This window comes from Canis lupus, chromosome 1 (assembly GCF_011100685.1).
Source record: "Canis lupus familiaris isolate Mischka breed German Shepherd chromosome 1, alternate assembly UU_Cfam_GSD_1.0, whole genome shotgun sequence".
Lineage (NCBI taxonomy): Eukaryota > Metazoa > Chordata > Mammalia > Carnivora > Canidae > Canis > Canis lupus.
This window is the reverse complement of record NC_049222.1, coordinates 17862239-17875078: the sequence shown is the minus strand read 5'-3', so window position 1 is coordinate 17875078 and position 12840 is coordinate 17862239. Positions and strand designations below refer to the sequence as shown.

General features: G+C 43.7%; 1 protein-coding gene across 16 annotated transcripts in view; it reads left to right on the top strand.

Moving 5' to 3' along the window:
* NEDD4L (NEDD4 like E3 ubiquitin protein ligase) overlaps positions 1 to 12840 on the top strand; it is a 338822-nt gene that overhangs the window by 197703 nt on the left and 128279 nt on the right. The window contains exon 1 of one of the 16 annotated variants that reach the window (XM_038525916.1): positions 539 to 615. The exons of the other annotated variants lie outside the window; for them this stretch is intronic. The gene's annotated coding sequence lies outside the window, so the exon portion shown is untranslated. Of the gene's footprint in view, positions 1 to 538; positions 616 to 12840 lie in introns of those variants that run through there. 16 annotated transcript variants of the gene reach the window in all.

Here is a 12840-nt window from a genome sequence, read left to right as displayed (position 1 = left end):
CCGCAGCTCAACGGCGCGGACGCGGCGCCCAGGCCCGCGCGGGGCCCCGAGGGCGGCGGGGGGCCGCGCGCCCAGCACCGCGCCTCCAGCGCCGACGTGCGCCAGGTGCGGCTCACGGCCTGCGGGGCGGACGGGGCGGCGCCCGAGCCCCGGCGCTGGTCCCTGCAGCACGTGCCCGATGCTTCTGGAAGCCCCGGCAAGCGCTGCTTCGTCTTCCAGCTGCAGCCGCCGCCGCCGCCGCCGCCCGGCGCCCCGGGGCCCCCCGGGGACTTGAACTTCGGCTTCACCGGCACCAAGGGGGACCGGCTGGTGAGGTACCCGCGCATCCGGCTGGAGCGGAGCACCTCGTACCCCACGCAGCCCCGAGCGGAGCGCGCGAGCCCCACGGAGGAGCGGGGGCGCCCGGACACGCCGCCGCGGGGCCGCAGGGGGGCCCCCGAAGCGCGCCGCACCAGCTCGGGGGAGCGGGCGCCGCAGGGGCAGGGCTGCACCTTCAAGATCCGGCAGGATCAGAACGCGGGCCAGCAGCACTTCAGGATTCTCGTGACGCGGGGCCCGGAGGAGGCCCCCCAGGGCCCCGCGGAGGAGGACGCAGGCGGCCCGGCCGGCGCCCCGGTAAGTCGGCGCGCGTGCCCCGGGGGCGCGGGGTCGCGGGGGGCGCGGGGGCCGCTCCCGCAGCTGCCGGACTCCGACCCTCCGCCTCCCCTTCCGGGAGCCTCCCTCCTCCGGGCTGCCCTCGCGGGTCTGGCCGAGCTCCGGGGCCGTGATTTGCAGCCCAGGTCTGGGGCAAGGCCCCTAAAGCTAGTCTGCGTCCGGGACGGTGCGTTGTGGATCCCAAAAGTCCGATGACTCCCGCTGGGGGATCCAGATGACCGCTCCTGCCTGCTTGCCGCAAGCCTTCCGAAATTAAAGAATTTTAAAAATGTCTTGCTTGAAATCAGTCTGTGCCGGTGGTGTCCCAGCGTGTGCATGTTGGAAGTGCATGTAAAAGCTGCTTGCAAATAGAGCCCGGGATAACGTTTTGCTTAAAAAATAACCGGTTCTCGTGAAGGGCGGTTGTCACAGGAACTGGAGTCTCGCCTCCTTAACAGTGAAGTGCACGTAGGGTTGGTCAGTTCCTCCGAAGGGCCTCTGTGCTGTGGAGGGTTGACCCTTGTTAACATAATGTATGGTCTTTGGGGTTTGTCCCATTAAGGTGAACAAGAGTAGTCATCCTTGTGGGACAGTAAGAAACGTGTTTTTGAAGCAGATTGGCTTGTGGGCCCGAGCTGGGCAGGACTGCTTGGGGACTTGCTAATGGTCAGACTGCGGTGGCCGTGCAACTTAACACTGGCCACTTGAATGTCTACCCGGGAGGCTGTATATAGAATAGCTAAGGGCCCTGTCTCCAGCTGTGGAAACAGGCGCCCTGCAACAGATTTTGGCCTTTATTTCTCCTGTGTTCTCGATCTCTCCCTCTGGGTGAGACGGAGCATGGAAAGACAGCTGCTCCTTTCACCAAGCAAATGATGACTCTGCAGCTTTTGTGGTTTGTAGTGGGGTGAAAAGTTTTATCACTTAACTTTCTCTTACGTAGCAATGACCAGCCCCTGAGTGCTCTATCTAAACAAAAAGCTCCCTACATTTTGAAATGGATTTTTTTTCCCCTGGATTTAGTTGATGACCAGTTTGGGGATATGATCGTGGACATCCAGGGAACTTTTTGTTTGGGTTTTTGGCTGTACGTTGTGACTTTTCAAAGTGGATGACTGAGTATTAGTGTGGAATTGCATTATCTTTTATTGCTTTGTGTTGAGAACTGTTTTTGGCTGCTCGAGTGACCTTTATCACACTGCTCCACCAGTGGTTTGCACCATTTTGAGGGTATAATCAGATGCTAAATGCAAATAAGATACTCTTCTAGAGTGTTCTGTAAATGTTTCTTCTTTCTCTTCTGTGCATCCTTTTATCTCTGACCCTTTTGTTAGGAAATGTGTTTGCGTGCTTTGTCTTGATCCGAACTGATATAACTTTTATGTAATAGTACAAATTTCAATAACATTTTGATATTACGATAGTTCTAAGCTTCTCCTCAAGAACATACATCACAACAGTGGTAGGCTCCACTGGGCAACACAATTTCGTGCCCAACTTGTACCACCTACCAGCTGGAGTTTGATAAACAGAATGCATTCCTAAAGTTTCGGTAACTATTCCGTTATATTACCAAACACTTAAGTCATTTTGCAGTTAGATGTTGAAGACAGATGGATTTATATAATTAAAGTCTCATTTGGCTTGAGATTTCTAATGTAATTAGGAAACAAATAGGATGTACTAAAAATCATGCGTACTTAGAGACAAGGACTACTCTAACTTGAAAGGACTGTTGGAGCAGAAAACAGATTTCTTCCAATTTGAAAATTTAAAGTCTTAGAATAAAGAGCCTTGCTTAAGTTCTCTTGTGTGAATTTCATAGGTGTCGTTTGCATGTGAATTTCTACATACCTGTGTATTTTAGTTCATGTGCAGAAATTAGTAAATGGTAAGTAGCTGGGTTTTCTTTGTCTTCCTTTTTTTTTTTTTTTTTTAAGCAAAAACTTCTTTCTTTAAGAAGCAGAAACAAAACTCGTCACGTAACAAAACCGTCTGCTCCATTCAACACTTTGTACGTGTTTCATACAGGCAGGGGTGTTAAGTGTAGGCAGCAGCTGCCCTGGCCTTATTTATCTTGAGGGAAAACATTCACTGGGGCGTCTACAGTCTGGCTGCCACCAGGCTTTTTTGATGGTTCACATATCTGCTGTTTTGGTCAGAAGGGTAACTTCATTATTAGTTTATGTGAAAAATTAACTAAAATCTGTTGCAGTCTGGTTTTTAAATAACATCAGAAATCTTTCTTGATTGGGCAAACCGCTCAGGATGCCTTTTACAAATGCATCGTGTCGCATAGTCTGCGCCTTAGACCTTATTTCAAGGTTCCCCTGTTGAGTGTTTGTCTGTGTCTCTGTCTCCCAAACATCCTGTGACAAAGAAGTCTCAGATGTAACATGACTTCAGAAAATGTTACCCAGCTAGATTCCTGGGGGGGAAGAAATAGGTAGCAACCCCTTGTGCTGATGGTTCTCCATCTGGTGTGCCACCCATTCAGTAAAGTAGAATGGGTTCTTGTAATCACCAGTTACGTATTTCACAGGGCTTAAAACTGAGGAATTCCATTTGTGGCTTTTTAAAAAGATTATTTGTTTGAGAGAGAGAGCGGGAGAGAGAACGAGCAAAAGCGGGGAGCAGCAGAGAGAGAGAGGGAGAAGCAGACTCTCCGCTGAGCAGAGGGGCAGCCCACGTGGGGCTCGATCCCAAGACCCTGAGGTCATGACCTGAGCCAAAGGCAGACACTTAACCGACTGAGCCACCCAGGCCACCCCCATTTGTGGTGTTATTAACGGTATTTTAACGAATGACTTGTTTTCTTCGTTTCTGACTTACTTAGTTTGGTTGTGGAAGGCTTAACTGTATTCGAGTCTTTCTGAGGAAGTGGGATCCCTGTTTCCCAGCATTGGTGCCCCCTTTCAAAAACAGTTTCAGGCATAATCGCTGCCACGTTCTGCATTCTGCAAGCTGAATTTTCTGATCCCCTTAATGTCATTAAGTGTGTAAGGCCCACTGTGTATATAACATTACGCTGGGTGCTTGGAAAGTTTCTGGGGCTATCTTCAGTTGCTTCCTGACACGGTTTGTAACATAAACGGAGGAGGACCGGTGGGGACAAAAATAGGGTTTCTCCTGCCCACTGCATGTATCAATAGGGAAGGGAGTGTTTCTCCTTTACTTCGACCCTAGGTTCTCTGCACTTTCCTGTGTCCTCTCAGTGGACATACACTTTGCAAAAGTAGTGTAATCATCTGTTGGGATTAAAAATTAATTTTACTATAAAAACAAAAGAATATTCAAACTATTTTTATTTGAAGATTTTAGTGTGACTATCTTTTAGAGATCATGATTTTACTGCACAGAAAAGCCTTGACATTAGTACATTAGTAACTTTTTCACCCTAAAAAATAATTATTTTTATTATTATATGCATAAACCACCCTTTGTTTACAGACAGACCAAGAACACTGTGATGAATAAGCAAAAAGCTACTATTTCTTTCATTCCCTGGATTTCTGATTGGATTTTATAAACATGTTTTCCCTTGAACATAGTAACAACCTCCTAATTAGGTTGTATGAGAATATTCCAATACTGTACAACAAAATTTCAACTATTCCCATGGATGCTTTGATGTGGCCTTGCTCAGAGTTGACACTGATAGGAGTTGTTAAAAGTGTCTCTGTAGTACGTCATCACTTGAAGAAGGCCTTCATTTATTTCACTTAAAACTAACATCCCATTGCAAAAGCATTGCCTCACTCAGCCTTCCTTGCTGTTGTGTGAAATAGTGGTATTTTTCTGTTTCCAGTGAAGGTAGGTGATCCTGTCCTTAGGTGTAACTGCCATATTATATCACTTTGAATGTGCATACTGGGAATTTTAAAAAAATATCTTTGCACAATTTAAAAGTCTGTGTAGCCAAGAGGCAGTTAAATGCTTCCAGCGATGTGACATTTTTGCTGAAAATTTCGGAGATGGTACCCCCAGTTGGTGCTTTAGCATAATGGAGAGAGAGGGCAGCTTTGGAGACCTGAAGAGGCAGCTCGGCAGTTTACTGACATGTCCGGGGAGAGCTAAGTCCCTTTTCTGAGCTTATTCTTCAGTGAAAAATGAGGATAAAAACATCCAACTCCCAGGTTTATGGTGATGTTTAAATGAGGCAGCATATGTTGAAGGACCTGATCCGTGTTAATGTTGGGGTGGTTTTCCTTCTTAACCAAATAGTTGTACAAATTTTTCTTCTTCAAGGAAGCTAATTGAGTTAACTGGAACAATCAGTTTTTGATCAGCATTAGGCACAGCATGGATTTAAGGCATGCCTGGAAATATTTAATAACTAACTTTGATACGCTATCCGATGTCCTCTCATCTGTCCTGAGTCTTTGGCTGTTGGATAAATCAGCATCGCAGATCCCCAACACCACCTGTGATAATTGGTCTTAGAAAAGACTTGAATTCTTTCATGAGCTCTGCATTGTAGAAAAGGACCTTTAATTGTATTTGCTGTATTGAAGTTTGAAACTTTAAAGCCTTTTTTGGCTTCGTATCGCTTTGCTGTAATGCTTCCATTGGTTTAGGCTGCCTGCATAGGTTGAGGCTTTTGAGCAGCAGTCTGATGTTATCTGTGCAGGATCTCCACGTTGTGAGATTTGCAAATTAGGGTAGTATTTTGGAATTGGCCTTATCAGATACTGCCTTTTAGAGGGTATTCATAGATGCCACAGCTGCTTCTCTTGGCTGAGCCTGGAGCCGGAGTTCCTAGGCGTTGAAATTAATCTATAATTTTGTAACACGTGTTAATAAGAAATCTGTTATCTCCACATAAAAGTTCACAAAACCAGCAGAGATTTACTCCATGTAAGAATTATCTTAAAATTTAATAAATGTTGGGTGTCTGTATAGTTGGTTTAAAAACTGATTGAGGCTAATCTAAATGTTAATGTATTTGTACAACTTGAGATGATAAAGCATATTTTTAATAAAAATAAGTAAGCACATAGTATTGCTGAGCTAGATTACTGCCCCCAAAATTTTGACCTTTTTTTTTCCTTAGCTCTTAATGATACTACCAAGACATTTGCAATAATGAGGAAAAAGCAGGAAATTCACAGTGTCGAAACTATTGATCAAATGCGTGAATGTCAGAATATCTTAAGTTTCTCCACTGTAATTGCCAAAAGAAGCTTGGAAAGCTTAGTACATCTAGTGATTATTGAGAAGTTAGGATCCTGTCTTTGATCATCCACTTCCCTTGATTCATACGAGGCAGCACAATATATCCCATATCCTGCTGTATATGTCCAGCTCCAGTTTAAAGATTAAAAGAGCCTAAAGGGATAGAGTGTTGAAAATATTAGTTATAAAATGTATTTCAGGAGGTCTGTGATTTTTCTGGACAAATGGAGGTTAGTGAAAGTATTTTAGCTTGATTCCTTAGGCATCCTGGGTGGATAATGTTCTCGTGGATGTTCCTTTTTGAACCTTGTTTATTCTGCTAACAGCTTATTTGGGCGAACTGGAATACGGAGGAACTATAAAAGAACAAGTGAAACAGGTGGCCTGAGAATAAGTGGTTGATGTCCTGGCCGGTTTTGTGCTGTCCTGAGTTGACACTTTGGTGGTCTCTAGGCATCACCACGTCGCTACAGGAAGTTGAGCTTTCAGTATGGAGGATGAAAGAGATTGAATTTCAAGAAGCCTGCTTTTTATACCCTGATCATTTTAGAACCATGGGCTGTTCTGACACTTTGGGACAAAGTGCTTAATGTGAGCGGGGAGGTCCTGAAATGAAAACATTAGAAATTGACTTGGAAAGGACCCTCTTTTCTTCAGATTGGCTGTGGTCCCTACACTCAGTGTTTAGATACTTTGTATCTATTCCTTTAAGCTCCTTCCTTAACTACCTATTCTTTGAAACCATTCTGTGTTTATTTTAGTGTTAAGTATTGTGCTATATTTTGCTTACTGGGTAAGCCCAAAGAGAGGGAATTACCCCACGGAGAAGAGATCAGCATTTCCCCTAGCAGATCTGCCTTTCAGAGCCTCTGAAATTTGTATAGCCTTCTTTCATGATTTTTTTTTAATTTTATTTATTTATTAGAGATAGAGAGAGGCAGAGACACAGGCAGAGGGAGAAGCAGGCTCCATGCAGGGAGCCCGACGTGGGACTCGATCCCGGGTCTCCAGGATCCCGCCCTGGAACAAAGGCAGCGCCAAACCGCTGAGCCACCCGGGCTGCCCTTTCATGATTTAATTTTTATAGACAGGAGTGAGCCAAGGGGCTTTTATTTTTATTTTTTTAAAGATTTTATTTATTGATGAGAGAGAGAGATGCAGAGACACAGGCAGAGGGAGAAGCAGGCTCCATGCAGGGAGCCCGACGTGGGACTCGATCCCAGGTCTCCAGGATCAGGCCCTGGGCTGAAGGCGGTGCTAAACCGCTGAGCCACCAGGCCTGCCCCCCAAGGGGCTTTTATATCCCTCATACAGTAACTCAGGAGTCTACTTTCAGTCTGCGGTCTTTGGTCTTTCATCATATTGCTTACCTCTTTCTTGGGGGAGCTGCTGGGGCAGGGTAGGATTGGTACAAGGCTATTAAGTGTTTGGTGATTCTAAATAGTTGGATAGATTCACAGTTTTGTTTTCTTACTCTGTATAGGTCAGCCCAGAACTGACAGACCTTTAAAATGGATTTAATGACCCACATGTCATAACTCCTCTATTTCCTTGACTTTTTAAGGCTTCACAGTAAATTGTACTTCTTGACCATTTTTATTTTCATATTCTTTTAAAATACATGATTTAGATATTTGACTCTCTTGAAGGAAGGGGAAAAAGCTGCTTTGGTTCAGGTTTTTTTAAGTTGAATAGAAAAGTGAAGTTGGAGCAGAAATATTGAAATGTGTATATTAAGCTCCAGCCAAGAAGCTTAGCACTTCTTCAAAGCAGGGGGCTTCTGGCTAGGAGTTACATTGCACAACTAACAAGCCTTTTTTACTTTCCTGAGGAGTTTGGCTGGTTTGACCACTGCTACACTAACAGCCTAGCTCTGGGGTTCTTTTGTATTCTGCTCATGAGTGAAAATGCCTTAATCTTGGGATCAGTTCAGTACGTACATACTGATTGTGTTTTCCACTTGAAAAAGACACTAAATTGTAATAAAACTCTAAACTTTTGATGCAGTTTTAATATTTAAGCTGATTGAACTTCTTACCATAGTCGAAACCATGCTTTAAAAAAAAAATCCTGGTACAATATTCTACATTCTGCTCATTCTAATTAGCATGCATTATTAGGGTGCCCAATTACCATACTGTAGTAGAGGACAAAGCAGTAAAAATAGTTCTACATAAACACAGTGTGCCTGAGGGCCTGCCTGCATCCCCAGTTGAAATTATATTAACAAGAGATGCTCCTATATTTTATAATATGGCATTATTCTCTAGCTAATATATGCAGGAGTCATTTTTGAATTTTATATGCATAAACATTTATAGAGCTGTGAGTTCTCTTAGGAATAATGTCAGCCAGTTCCTTTCAGTTTAAAATGAGAAAACTGAGCATTATTTTTGCAATTACAGAGAACATTCTTTTTATCTCAGAAGTATGAGATGATTATTGTTTCATAATACCACATGTGTACTTCTTGTATATATACTGTACTTCTTGTTAGAAATGTGAAAGCTTGGGAAGCCTGTGTCTTAGAGCTTTCTAGGCGACAGCCAGGACAGTGGACATGAGGCACACCTAGCAGAAGCGTCATGTAGGTCCCACTCTCGTGCTGGTACCCAGCATAGACCATGGGTAACAGGTTGCTTACTCATGGGATGGGATGCTCTGGGTCATGGTGCACAAGAACGATGCCACAGAGAGGAAGATTGAAGCCAGATCTAGAAAGATGACCAGACTTTGTCACATGGCACAGTGGGAGGGGCTTTGTTTGGAATACCGAAGGTAGAAGTGACTGCCGTGACGTGCTTGCCTTCGTTTTCCCAGGAAATTCCTTGACCATGATCAGCAAGTGTCAACAAATTGTTTTTCAATGTGAAACATTGAAGAGTTTTGCAGTGTAGTTATCAGCATGAATAATTCTTGTCCTTCCCATCAAATGTTGAGTTGAATGAACTCCTTCCTTGCCTGTCTGCCTGCCTTCCACAGAGCTGTTCTATGAGAAACCTGCCTGGTCCAGGTGGAGGACAGAGAGATACCAAGGCAGTTCCTGCCCTTGAATAGTAGTAACAGAAATTAAACTGGTGCCTGTAATCTTTAATGTAATCTATCATAGGGCCATAATTCAAACAGGAATAAGTAAGCTTGATTCTTATTAATTGTCTATATATGTGCTGGAGAATTTATTCTGAAGAAAGGCTGAAGAAATGAATACTGTCAGCATTATTCTGACTTTCTATCTGTTCGAAATGACATTTTAACATAAGAAAATGCTCATCTGTAGTCTACATTATGATATGGGAACTGTTATGTATAGTATATGCATTTAGATATCATATGCATTTTGATTTAACAAAACAAATCCAGAAAATAACCCCACTTCCACCATTCACATTAACCATATTCACTTATATGTGGATACGGTCACTAAAATAAAATTAGTAATATTGATGAGATCTAAAACTTGAACCGAGAAATAAAGCTCAAGATTTATCTAAATCTAGGTATAAATAATTTCATATAAAGTATTACACACCATAGAATAAGAAGCAGTTAAAAAGAAAATCAGAGGGTGCCTGGGTGGCTCAGTCAGTTAAGCACCTGATTCTTGATTTCAACTTAGGTCAAGATCTCAGGGTCATGAGATGGAGTCGCACGCTGGGCTCCCTGCTCAGTGGGGAGTCTGCTTGAGATTCTACCCCCATCATGCGATCTCTGTGTCTAAAGTGAATGAAAAAAAATAAATGTTTAAGAAACAAAACAGAAACCAACCAGATCTGTGAAAGATCACTCCTAACCTTGGAAGCAGAAAGGGGAATCACCAAGAAAAGATGGACAGACTCAGCTATATACAAGTATTAAATTTCTAAACCATGAGAAATATTAACTCAGGAAAACAACAGATGTTTTTCTTAGTGATTAATACGACTTTCTCTCACAGTATATCTTCTCAGTGTCTGTGCTTCTACTTACATAATTTTGCTAACAGATTAATGTCTCTTGTAAAAGTTCTAGTGGATACCGGGAAAACAGTGAAGTCCCCCATTCTCCTGTTTTTCCCACTTCTGCCCTGGGAAGTAGGCATGTGCAGGTGAATCACACAGAGGGATGTTCGAGAAAGGCCTAATAGCTCATCCCCCAAGCTGCATCACTCTGTACCTTTCACATTATAAAAATGGTTAATGTAAAAGTGGGAGACTTTGTGGTTGCAAATAGTACACTGGCATTGTTGGTGGTATTCATGCACATGACTTTAGAATGATTGTCATATGTCTAGGCGTTTAAAAATGATAAGGCAGGTTCTAGATACGGAAATTTGTGTGTTGAAATATTAGAGTTAATCGAGAGGAAATCATGAACCTAAACAGAAGCCTCTATAAAGAGATGTTTCTATTTTCTGCTTTTTCAGTAGTTTGCTTTCTGTATCCTTTACAAAGAACAGATGGATGGAAAGAAGGGCTTTTAAGATTACTGGCTACTGTTAAAATAATTTGGTGATTGTGCATTTGCATTCAGGTCTCAGCCATTAGACCTTTCAGAAAATGAATGCTCCTTTAATCCCTCCTTGAGTACATTTGTCACCAGAATTTTAAAATGTGAAATTTTCTTTTCAGCCCATACGTATAGGAAATAGCTAAATTGAGTTGTGTATGTCATTATTTTTTGCTCCTGCAAGCTAATCTCATAAGAAGAGGCTTCCTGAAGTTAACATAATTAGGTACTCTAAAATGTTCCGATTCTAGTTGGATTAATACCCCCAAGTTTAGATTGCCACTTGGAGCTTACTTGGCAGTTTACAGAGAAAGTGGCCTATATTTCATGTTTGAAAATCAAGGAGCCTAAAATTCACATCCCTTCAAATGAAGACGTGTTGCCCTAAGAGGTAATGCTGGCATCATTCATTAGAATCAGAGACACTTCGTAAGGAGCTGAGGCTTGTGTTTCTAGGGGGCTCGCTGAACGAGTGATGTGTTCTGTGTCTTGGCAGAGAGATGCTTTACTTTGCACACATTTTAAACTTGTGAAGGATGCCTAGGTTTGGGGGTTATAGGGAACTGTGTTTGTCCCTAAGGAGCTGATCCTTTTGATGAGAAAAGGAGAATCACATAAACCAAGGACACAGTGATGGAGGTCGTATCAGGATGGCTCATTCCCTTTCTCGTTTTATCCCTGTCAGCTTCTGACCTAACACAAAAACACCGAGAAAAGTCGAAGAACAAAAAAACCATCATTGGCCTCATCTGGGGGACCCTGGAAGGGGCCATGTGTTTAGATTGGAGATGTAGATAGATAGATAGATAGATAGATCGATAGATAGATAGATCGATCGATCTGGGGACCATGACACAGCAGAAATCCTGTAAAGGCCATTCATTCTGTGATCCTCTGGAGCCAAAGGTAGATGTGACTGATGGACAAGATAGCTTGTGGATGGGGTCTGGAAGGAAGCAAAAGTATTCATCTTTGAGATCAAAGGTCCTGGGTCCGTGGCTTAATCCAGAAGGAAAAAAAAAGCTTAGGATCTTCTCTCTCGCATGCATGCGAATACTTATTAGGAAATTTTTGGGAACAGGTTTTCTGTGGTTTCTTTAAAGCAGAGGCTAGAAAAAAAATCTGCCGGCATACCCCCTCCCCCAGTCGGCATGACCTTTGCATTGAAGGATAACCCTAGCCTGAAGTGCCCAATGAAGTCAGTGCAGTTTTGCACTTCATGTCCTTATCCTGGTAATAAGGCAGAGAAAACCTGCAGGGTTCTAGATGCTGGTGATCTTAATTTCAATGCCTTTGTTTAGAATCGGCTTTGGGGTGAAGGAGATGGTCTTGTGTTTCTGACTCATGGAAGCATAATAGTCATTTACACTTTTCTAAGGCTCCCTGTTTCTCATAGATGAAACCTTTTTCTTTCTTTTTTTTTTTTTTTTTTTGGGCTATTAGAACAGATGGGTGGAACTCCTCCGTTGGGCTGCCTGGAGACTGGTAAAAATAATTTGTGAGGTTGCTAGTAGACGAGATGATAAAGGTTTATGCAGTGAATTCATTGGATACTTGCTGCGTGCCAGACAGCATTCTAAGTTCTAGGTATACAGCAAGGAACAAACTCCAAAACCCTTCGCCCTCATGCAGCTTACATTCTGATAGTGTGGAGAGAGCAAAATAAGTAAAAAAAAATCCAGATCAGTTCCATGGAGACTTAGCAGGGAAGGTGGGTGCAGAGCACTGCCTTTACATTTTATTTTAGATTTTTTTTTTTATTTTTTTAAGGAGGAGCATGAGGCCAGGACGGGGGCCCACGGGGCTGAGCTGCAGGGATGTCAAGACACAATGGTGAGGGGGGTGGACAGGTCGTGGAGGGCTGTGAGGAAGGCTTTGAGCAGCAGAGTGATGGGACCCCGACTCCATCTTCGTAGACGGGCCACCGGGCTCCTGTCCCCAGGCTACAGGCCGCTTGGTGTGGCGTGTCGCCCGGAGGTGCCAGAGCTGGCTGGCCCACGTGCTGTGCCCCCTCCGTAGGTCTGTTCTTCCGGACACTGGGGCAGCCCTCACTTTCTCAGGAGTTCGTCTAACCTCAGCACTTAGGCCGTCAAGCCTTCATACTTAGACTGTCATTTTCACGTTGCAGTGCCGAGAAAATGGGAAGCTTTTATTCTCCTTAAGCGAGTGTTATTTCAAGATGCTTTCTGCTGCCTGTGTCATGCCAGGACGTGGGCGGATTTATTTTTGCAGTTTTGCACCAGGGAGTCTGCTTCTGATTTGCAGATTGCATTTATTATAAGGCATATTGTCCATTGATGAATAATGTGTGGGCTACAAAGCAGATCCTCAGCTTTTAAAATAGCTCATTTATCCCGCGGGGCTCACCCCCAGAGAGAGGCAGCCCCTTCCAAAGTGTTGTCCAGGAGCAGGGGTTTATCCATCTGGTTTCCCATTTCCAAAGTCCCTGTTTTTGCTCTCCGGCTCATCGTTGTTTCCCTGATGGGCTGAGGACGTGAAGCAGACCCACACGATCTCAGTTCACGGAGAGGATGTGAGGTGGGGAGA